Source organism: Chenopodium quinoa, unplaced genomic scaffold (assembly GCF_001683475.1).
Source record: "Chenopodium quinoa cultivar QQ74 unplaced genomic scaffold, ASM168347v1, whole genome shotgun sequence".
Lineage (NCBI taxonomy): Eukaryota > Viridiplantae > Streptophyta > Magnoliopsida > Caryophyllales > Amaranthaceae > Chenopodium > Chenopodium quinoa.
In genome coordinates, this window is record NW_018744790.1 from 103,202 (window position 1) to 114,163 (window position 10,962).

Genomic DNA, 10,962 nt, shown 5'->3' on the forward strand with positions numbered 1-10,962 from the left:
GGTTATGGGGTGAGCGGAGGTGGTGCCAATGAGGTTGCGGTTTGACTATGGTGGTAGCCTAGTGGGGTGATTGCTGTTGGTGGTGCTGGTTAATTTTCTCCATTCTCTCTCCTACCCTTAAATACATACTCTTTAATTCATTAATTAACTACTTCCTCTGTTCTTTTTTATTTGACCTGTTTCTTTTATCACGCTTGGCAATGCAAAAAATTAACGATCAATGACTTAAATTCTACTCCTTAAGTAAAAATTATAAAAGTTATATATTATGATAGTACTTAGTGAGACGAATCCAAAAAGATCATACATAAATATATTTTTCCTTACATATTATTTACAAAAGATGGTCAAAGGATGGGTGGTGAATAGTGTAAAAGTCAAAGCGGGTCAAGTAATAAAGAACGGAGGAAGTATTTATCTTGGGTTCCGTGAGAGCTCCAAAATTGCATGTAATGTGTACCGGAGGTAGTGGTATTTTTCTTTAATTTTTTTTTTAAAACTGAGACAATTCACAAATTTCGAAAAATAACTGAAAAATAGAGAAATCGGGCACCCATATAAAAGTGGGCACTAGGCAGAATGACAGGTACTTGGAGTAGTAGTTAATGTGGGAGTCCAGAAAAAATAAATGAAAAGGGAATGAAATACCAAGATACTCGTGATTACTTTACCCATTATTTCTGTTTGCTAGTACTATTATTACGAATTTTTGGCTTAGTAATTAATTTTACTGTTTATCTTTATGGCATCTATTATCTCTCTCTATGTTAACAATTTTATGGATTTTTTTTACCCAATATAGAGGTCCACTTTTATCCTTAGCTTATCCAACTAGGTGTACAATTTGGTCTGCCATGGCTTTTCCACTGGCCCATCCACGTATTTGTCCTTACCATTGCTTAAATTTTATTTATTTATTTACTTTTAATTAATATGGTTAAAAAAAATTGTTCTCATGACTTAGCCATGTATACCCGATCTAGTTTAAAAGGATAAATGTTTATTCGTTTAAGAGTTGGTGCCGAAAGAAGGTGAACAAATTAGACCCTTTGAAAGTTGGGTTATTAGCGTATAAGAAAAATCTCTCTTTTCAATGTATTCTTTGTGATATCTGATCATATATTTTTAAAGGGTACAAACTTTTAGGATTAGATTAAGTGCCATCTGATTCATTCCTGGTTGTTACTAGTTATAACAATTTAACATGTGACAATACTTAATTGCAATGTATTGAAGTGTAATCATTTGTAGCAGTTGGAATTTCACAAACGTATAATATGTTGTTGGATTAAATTATATTGTTTCAGCTGTGTTAGTTCTCGTGTATGTAATGTATGATTTATATCATGTTATGTTTCTAAATGATGATTTTTTGTGAAAGTGGATCCTATGGAAATAATGCTACTATCTATCAACGTTCATGAAAAGAATGAGAGTGAAGGATAGCTCAAATGGTTAGAGCTTCCCTCTCGATTCCAGGAGAGCCTGAGATCGATTCTCACCCCGTCCTTGTGGCTCTCTAAACACCAAAAAAATTCATAAAAAGAATACTACTATCTATCAACATTCATGAATAGAATGCTACATAATCTTGTGTTTCTCATGTCTTTGATTTCTTTCAATTATTTTTTTTGGTGAAGTTTGATTTAAAATAAGAGGGGAAAAAATATATAATAAACCATCTAAGCCACATGTTACTCCCTCCGTTTCAAAATGATGATCCTGTTTTGTTAATCGATGTAAATTTTTACCCAACTTTGACCGCAAATATCTTTAATCTCACAATAGCAAAAATTATAAAAGTTAGATATTAATAATCTACTCACCAAGACGAATCAAACTAGATACCACATGACTATATTTATTCTTATAGATTAAGAGAAATTTAGAAGATTCTCTCTTTCTTAAAAAAGTCAAAGATTTCAAACAGGAACATCATTGTGAAACAGAGGGAGTATTTTAGAAGAATAAGTTTTGCATAAGACCGAATTTAATTTGAGGCCCCGTTCACTTCACCTTTTTTTTGCTGAACTTCAATTATTTTTACTGTGTTTCAAAAAAAAAAAAATTTATTTTTACTGAACTTAAATTAATTTTACTGAACTGAAATTATTTTTGCTGAACTGTTATTTTTACTGATTTTATAATTCTTATTTAAGAAAACTGAATCTTACTGAATTGAACTTATTTTTACTGAACTAAAATTATTTTTACTAAACTAAAATTAATTTTACTTAACTGAACTTATTTTTACTGAACTAAACTTATTTTTACTTAATTTTATTTTTGTAAGGTGAAGTGAACAGGGCATGAGTCTAATATATACTTCGTATGACCTTAGTAATCTAATTTTCTTCAAAAAAAAAAAAAGTAATCTAATATTTGGCATTTTTTTAACTTAATATGTGACATTAGTAATCCAACATGAGAAATCTAATATCTGGCTTTTTTTCAATAAGTCTTGTGCAAGACGGATTTACGTTACTTTTATTGTCAAATGGTCAGTTTGAAGGTAAGTTTAACTATTTTTATGGTAACTTTAATCACTTAAATGGTAACTTTTAATTTGTCGTTGGTTTAAATTTTATTTTAATGTGTAATTTCTTATAGATTCATGATCACAAAGTGCAAAGGCAAGTATGAGTAATCTAATACATTATAAATTTTTTATAACTTAAAATTTATTATTAGAAAAATAATAGTAACTTTGTAATATAAAGGGTACCTTTATATACTTTTATGATAACTTTAACTCGTCTTATAATAAATTAACGTACACTTGTCTTTTTGGAGAATTTGTAAATAATCTAATAATCTAATATCAGATATTAGATATATTGGACTCACCATGAGTCTAATTCACCCATTTTTTTTTTTTTTTTTTTTCGATTTTAGAATCAATAACATGAAACAAGTCTGTTAGTATTTTTTAGTTGACACGTTTATACTTTACTTATTATCCACTAATTCTACCCTAACTAGCTTTTGTAATTTATTAATTAGAATAATTGTCATGTGAAATTTATCCTATCTCAATGTATATTTTCAAAGTATCACTACTACAAATCCCGTGATTTCTGGACGCTTTACTCTCGACGCTGGCCTCTTAGCGTCAACATGAAATTGTAAACTCCGTGTTTAGTCGACGCATTTTCTAGTCTAGAAATTTGTGGACAATGAAAGGCGTCGAGGATTCTACATGCTTTGCACGTGACCATAATTTTCAGCCCACTCAAAAGTTAACCGCCCTTCTACACAAAATAACCCCTGTAAACTCTCTGATTCTTTCACAACGAACCCTAATTCGCCGCCAACCCTTCTCCAATCTTCACATTTCATCTCTAAAGACATCGAGAGATTCCGTGAATTCGGCTAGAAAACTGTGAAAATCGCATCTCTTCGTCAATATCGCCAACTCAATTCATGTTGTAGTAACATCCTTGCTGTTGTTATCGATTGATTTTGCTAGTTTTTTGCTTATATCTCATTGAAATTTCTTTTATTTATCTTGATATGTGGTTTCTTTTTGTTCAAATGAATCTAAATTTATTTTAATGTTGTGTTTTTCTACCGATTGTTTTTGGTTCTTTGGGATTTATCGGTTGAAATTGTGTTACAATGGGACAGATAAGTTTTCAATATGAAGCTTCAATGATGCTCCAATATCGTCTAATTATAAGAGGTATTGAATTTTTTCCCCTCTCAAGTTTACATTTTTAGGATTTTTAAAAGTAATTTATCTTAAGTTCAAATTTTTCCAGATCATGTTGTTGAAGTTGTTCTAGGTTCAATTTTTTTTTTTCTTTTTTTCCTCTCATTTTCAATTCATTGTGTTATAAATAATCCGATTTTTGCATTTGTACTTCAATTCGTACAATTAAAAAAATTCCCAATTTTTGTTTTGTACTAATAGCTTCAGTCTCCTCCGATCCACCTCTTGCACATCGCACAACTTCCGACGCTGCTTGCTACAATATCTTGGAGTTATTAATTAAGATATATTGAGTCAAATTTATCATTTTAGTTATCTCATAATCGTTCTGATAGTATGATCCTTTGTTTTCGTATTCTTTGTAACTTAACTAGTAACAGAGATATTCCCTCTTCTTTCTTGATCTGTTGGGTGTTATTATCTCTGAAATTGTGTAGATTAGGCTTGAATTTCCTGGGATTTAACTAATCAGGTGGTTGTTAGTTTAATCTTGTGAAGATGGGGTGAAGAAAGCTTGGGGTGGGTAAGGTGTGATTGATATAGTGGGAAAGTTGAGTTCTTTGGGAAGCAAGTTAATGGACTTGGGGCTCCAAATTGAACAAGCAGAAACAACCACTCTCGAAAAAAATAAGGTGGAATTTAAATATTGTACCATTTTACATGATTATTTAGAGTCTTAGAGATATATTGATGCATTATTTATCCGGTTTGTCTTAGCAATTAACTTGCATGAAAACTGCTGTTTATGGTTGAAATGCACTGTAATTGTTCAGACGTTAATAAGCTTTATTTAAACTAGAAACTGCAGAAACACCATGTAGATGATTGCCTTCTTTCTAGTTTTAATTTTCGCGAAAATGCAAAGCTCCACTATGAAACAAATGGCCTACATGTATCATGGAAATTAGCAGTGAACTTGTATATTTTATTTTGCTGTATAGTGCATGCATTCTTCAAGTGAGGTTTAATTGCAGCAAATTAGAATGATTGATACTGATGATGACATTTCTTGGTGCAATATTTTTAGTTGGGTTTAGCTTGTAATATTGTTCATTAAGGTAGTGATAGAAAGTTTTTTTTTTAATTTTTTTTTTTACTGTATATTCACTTTATGTTACAATCCTTGAAGCTCGATTTGTTGTATGGGCGTCGCTTTCACCCTAGAAAGCTACTGTTGTGTAGAAACAAGAAATTAGGGGTGGGATTAATAGTGCATTGTTATTTTATACAACAAAATGATGACATGAGTTAAATGTGAAATGCAAAATGTAAAACGTTACTCCGTAGTATATTGAGCTGAGGAGTTGTAGATTATCATGATCCCTTGCTTGATCTTGTTTGAAATGCTTGATTTCTCATACATTAGAAATGACTAGGTATCTTTGTAAACTATCTCCCTAGTTAGAAATTTGATGTCACTCGTAATTTAGATTATAAATGGTTAAATATCTCAATGGTATTATTAGGTAGTGAACTAAGTTTCTTACTCAGGCTGACTTTATGAACAATGCACCCAATGTTCAGCACCCAATGCGATAGGATGCATTTGGGCTGCCAATAGAGCAGCATGCTATTGATGTATGTTTTTTAATTTTATTTATTTTAAATCCTAGGACATGGCTTTATCACATTTTTGTTTACAGTTTCTTTTTGTCACAAACTATGGCCATCAGGTTGAATGTTTTGTGATAATAATTAGGTGATAAATAGTATATTGTTTTGTGTGAAAAGTTTGGTCTTTGATATGAGAACCCGCCGTAAAAAAAAAAAAAACAAAAAAAAGTTTACAGTACCTTTTTGTGTGAAAAGTTTGTCTTTGATATGAGAGCCTTGTTTAAGTATTTTTATTTTTATTTTTATATTTGGTTTTTGCAAAATGAGAGTCCAGAGAGATAGTTTCTTCATCTGAAATCAGTCCACAAATAAAGGAACAATATCTCATCCCTCATTTGGAAAAGGCTTTAAGTATCAATTTGTAATTTGTTGTGTATTGAGTTTAGATAACTAGGCTTAATCATTCTAATGGGATAGAGCAGTTATATTTTGATTCGCTTCCACAAGATCGAGGTGATTAGTTTGGTGGAATTTGATTGTATTTGACTGATATTTAAATTTCAATATGCTCACTAATTAACCCCTCTTATATTATTTATACATAGAGTTTTTTCTCTAAATTAATTAAATAAGTGCAATAGTTTTGCTTTTGCTATGTAGCTTAATAAACTTATAGGTGATTAAGGAGTAGTAATACCTGAAACTGATATGAAACTTTGCTTTCTATTTTTTTTCTTTGATGTGATTTATTATTGGTGATTTCTCAACTTAACTGGGATGAATTCAATTTTCTAAATAAGAAGAGTTCTTGATGTTGATATTTTTGTTATTTGCAGATGAATTATTTCAGATTTAGTGTTAGATTCTAAAATACTCAGCTTCATTATTTTGGCTGTATTAATTTGCATTTACTGTTCAAATATTGCTTTCGTTATAACTATGCTGCTTGTTTGGAGTGCTTGCTTGTTCCAATTGTTTGTGCTCCCTATGTTCCCATTATTGTGAACTGTTATTAATTTTGGGTAGTGTTTTGCTTTTGTTTTTGTTTAGGCATGCCATGAGTATTACAGCTTGAGGACGACACTGTTACTGTTACATGAACTCCAAGATTTTCCTAACTGAGAGACTGGCTTCTTACATAGAATTGTAGGCTGAAAACTCTATTTTGCTGAAGAGCTATGGTAAATTGCATTTCTTGGACATGATCTTTGTGGTGTTTAATTTTGAGCTTTACATTTTTGTGAAACAGATTCTAGTTTAACTAGAACTTTTCATCAATATTGTTGCTGTTTCAGGATGTTGTGAAACAGCTTTACATTTTTGTGAAAGAGCTTTACATTTTTCATCGATATTGTTGCTGTTGCAGGATTTTTTCATCGCTATTGTGAAACAACTTTACATTTTTGTGGTGTTTAAGATTGATGTTGTTGTTACAGGATGCTGATCAAGCTCCATCTTGCGTTGTTGCTCCATAATATTGTTGCTAATGTTGTTAGTCCATGATGATGAGGATCTACAAACATCTAAGGGTGTTTTGTGAATTCAAGGCCAACAATGATTCGAAACAATATGAACTTTGCTTTACGCCCCTTGCAAGAAGAATAAGGAGCAGCTAATTGGAGATCGATTGATTGAAGTTTTTTTTTTTTTTTTTTTTGTTGTTGAAGAAATGAGCAGATTTATTCCACTAGCTAGTACACGCTAGTCATGAGTGAAGTGTAGGTTGGAATTATTATTTCTTGTACTACCTAATAGCAAACTCATTACAATGAGATATTGTCCATGTACTATAACATATTTATATGCAATAACAAAATTGGCTTAATTTTGCTGTGTATATATTGGTAATACTAGTATATACTAGTAAATTTTTAGTGTGAAATAATTTTTTTGGTAATTATATTCTAGATATTTTTGTAAAGAATCTGGACAAAAAAAAAAGTCACAAACAATGAGAATATAGACAGAAATAAGCGTCGCAAATATATAAAACATCTAATATATAAGACTATGGACACAATAAAACGTCGCCAAATTTGAGGTTTCAGACAAAAAAAAGCGTCGATAAACTTGAGAAAGTGCGCCAAAACTGAAAATTTCGACGCTTCGTATAAAAATTTGGACGTCTTAAAGCGTCGAGATTTGCGACGCTTTTTTGTGACGTTTAATTTTCTCGACCCACATATTTACGACAATTTTTGAAGCGTCGAGAAATATATTTTCGACGCTTTTTAGCGTCGAAAAATAGCTTGAAAAGCGTCTTAAAAAGATGGAAAAATAGCTTGAAAAGCGTCTTAAAAGGACGGATTTTCTAGTAGTGTATGTATATCAATCGGTACATTTTTTACTTATCATATAACTAATATATAAATTTAAACTTTTAGCTAGACGACGAGACAACGACACTTGGTGTTTCAACTTTTCGCCAAGTGTCGCCCCACGTAGGATAGAGTTATATAGAATTCAATTTGTAGGATAAAAAAAATTAGTTTATAATTCTATTTTCAATCAAATTTCGATAGAATTTTAGGATAAAATTGTTAATTTAGAGTTTTATTTTCGATAAAGTACCAATATTTCATATGTACACATTGAATTATTATTTTATTCCAAAAATAATTAGATTATAACTCTCATAAATTATCATATAAATTTATTTTTTGTATCATAATTTTTTTAGAGAGAAGGAATTAGTTCAAAATGCACCACATCTATTATTTATAATATATTCTAATCAATTTAAATAATATATATTTCACAATCTAATATAATTTTATTATTGTGTGTAGACCAATCATTGTCAATCAGATCTGTTCACAAGTCATTTCAAACAGGGTCATTATTTCAGGTTACGGGTCAAGAAATATTTTTCAACAATATTATTATTATTAATCATCACATGTCTATTACATAGCTTAAATTGTCACAAAAACACATCAATTCCTAACTAATTTTGTATCAACGATATATTTTAAAAATTTGACATATAGATTAAAAATTTATCTTAAAATTCAATAAACAACCCGGACATCGCACGGGCACAGAACTAATAAATAATTAAACTTATAAATAATTGAATTTTTGCATAACAAATAATATGATAAACGTGTGAACTAAAAAACAGCCGAAGTAAAGTATACATGCTAATATATATCAATGTATCATATGATATATTTTGTTCTGTCTAGTTAGAGATTAACCAAAGTAAAATAAAATTCAATAGTGCTACTATATGTACAGTTTCTAGTATACTTTTTGTTTTAGTTGGAACCGTACAAATGTAAACTTGATTTTTTAAGGGTAAGAAAACAGAATATATTATGAATCCCTTCTTATGAGGGAAATTCCTAATGCATGCATCAGAATTGAAGAAATAATAGAGTATAAAGATAAGGAAGTACAAAGAGTAATGTCCATGTAAACTTACTTGTATGTCATTAATTCTAATGCATATCTATCTAGAAATTAAACTGTACGTACAAATGTGAACTTGCTTGTACGGATTCTAATGTAATGGGTTTAGAGCTTAGGTGATGGGTACATTTGGTTCATACCAATACTTTTAGGTATTAAATAAAAGGAAAAAAAAGCTTCATTTCAAGATCAAACCAAATATATGGTATTAAGATAGAATCAAGTTCCAAATTACATATGTTATGGTTTAATTTCAAATTCTAATCTCATACTATTCCATGCATTCGGAGAACTAATCACTCCTTCATTTGATTTCTATGGAGAAAATGAAAGAAATTAAACCCCTTGTATGGGGAGATATGCGAAATGGGCTGACATATTTATAAATACGGATATGGACTCAATATAATTATCAAATGGGCTAATATGTTCCATAAAACAGACATGTCGGCTTGTTGGTTCTTGGCACGTGGCAGCATCAGCTTGACACTTGGCAAGAAAAGCTCTGCATGTCATGTAGCCACCTGTCATGAAGAGTATTATAAATAGCAGGTTAAGCTTCATTAATGAGGTTAACATTTATTACTCTCTCTTCTTTCTCTCTCTAACTTTTCTTCTCTTTCTTAAACACTAGCTGACTTTATCATCGGAGTGGTTATCCCCGGATCACCCCGGGGTTAGCTAATCTCAGCTCATTGTGTAGGTTCTCAGCTTGCCGATAGGAGTATCACGGATCTCGGCTCGGGCTCTTGGGTTGTCGGATCCTGAAAGAAACAATTTGGCGCTAGAAGGAGGGGACAGTGATCACTTCTATCGCTTAAGAACCTCACATAAAAATATATATACAATGGCTGGAAATCAAGAAACACCTGTGATTAGTAGAGTAATAAATCAACTGATAGTAATAAGGAATGAAACAGCACAACCTGAAATTGAGGTAGAGGATGAGACCCACACTTAGGAAGGTAATCAATTCCACATGCCGTTAACCCCAGAAAGGCAAGTGGAGACAACAGTAGACCCTATGGTTGAGTTTACACTGGAAGATTTGGAGATAGCAGCTAGGGTAATGAGTGCAATGAGTAAGAAAAGGAAAGAAGTTGAGACTAACGAGGGGAAAACTAGGTCGTTATCTAATCTTCCCTCGGTCAAACTAAATTTATAAACACTTAACAAACCCTAATACGAGTATAGAGGCAAGTCAAGGGTCGAACCCAAAGGAACGGTAATGTTCAAGCACTTTCAATTATGCCCCTAAGCTAGGTCAAAGACAAAGGTAAGAGAGAATACTAACAACTAACAAAACAAGTAACCAAGGAAATAAAACACTAGGAACGGGGATCAACAAGTAATCATGTCAATTGCAACAACTTGGGAAGAGCATGCCAATCAAAGGTTGTGAGGACTAATGATAAGAGCAATCAATAGGAATCAAAGAGCTATCTCTTAATTGTTAAGCTAGGGTTCACTATGAATAACAAACTAAGAGAATCACAATCAAAACCAATCGATAATTGCAATTCCTAAATCAATTGTTCATGTCATTAGCAATTACAATGCAATCTAGCATAATTCTCAAAGCCTAATTGAATTACACACATGCAAACCTTCACTAATCACTTTAATCTCAACAATCAATCAACACAATTCCCAAATTAATCACAATTAATCAATCATACAAGTTTCACCCAATTCCTAGCCAAACAACTATTCAAGAATCATCATCTATCAACTAACAACTATGGAAATCAAGAATCAACAAAATATCAAGAACAATTACACTAATCAAGCATCAAACATCAAAATTAAAACAAACAAACATGAAATTAAACTAAGCAATAAGGTGAGATAGAGTTAAGAATGCTCATTGATAATAGAGAAGATCTTGAACACAATTATCACCCTTGTATCTTCAATCTCTCAATCACCATTGAAATCCTTCACTTTCTCTCTCTAAAACTACTCCTAATCTAGCCTAATCTAGAGAGAGAAGCTCTTAAACTAAGAGATAAACTATTCTAAAAACTAAGAATGACATGAATGAATGATAATAAAAACCCCCCAAAACAATTTATAAACAAAAGGAGAAAAGAAACTTAAAATCGTAAAAGACCCAGAAGTCCGCGCCTCGGAGAAATCGGCCGCGCCCGCGGACAACCTGGAAGCCGCGCCCGCGGCCAAAGCCTGCGCCTGCGGCCAAAGCCTGCGCCCGCGGGGCCAAGGCCCGCACCCGTGGGGAGCCCGCGGCCAGCCTGCGGAGAGTTACTGCCCAAAATCGGCAG

At 31.9% G+C, this 10,962-nt stretch overlaps 1 long non-coding RNA gene across 1 annotated transcript; it reads left to right on the plus strand.

Moving 5' to 3' along the window:
• The first annotated feature begins 6,323 nt into the window (after positions 1 to 6,323).
• Positions 6,324 to 7,103, plus strand: LOC110703895. Its single transcript, XR_002507792.1, has 2 exons — positions 6,324 to 6,447; positions 6,703 to 7,103. It is a non-coding gene; the product is annotated as an uncharacterized LOC110703895 (long non-coding RNA).
• Positions 7,104 to 10,962: the final 3,859 nt, after the last annotated feature.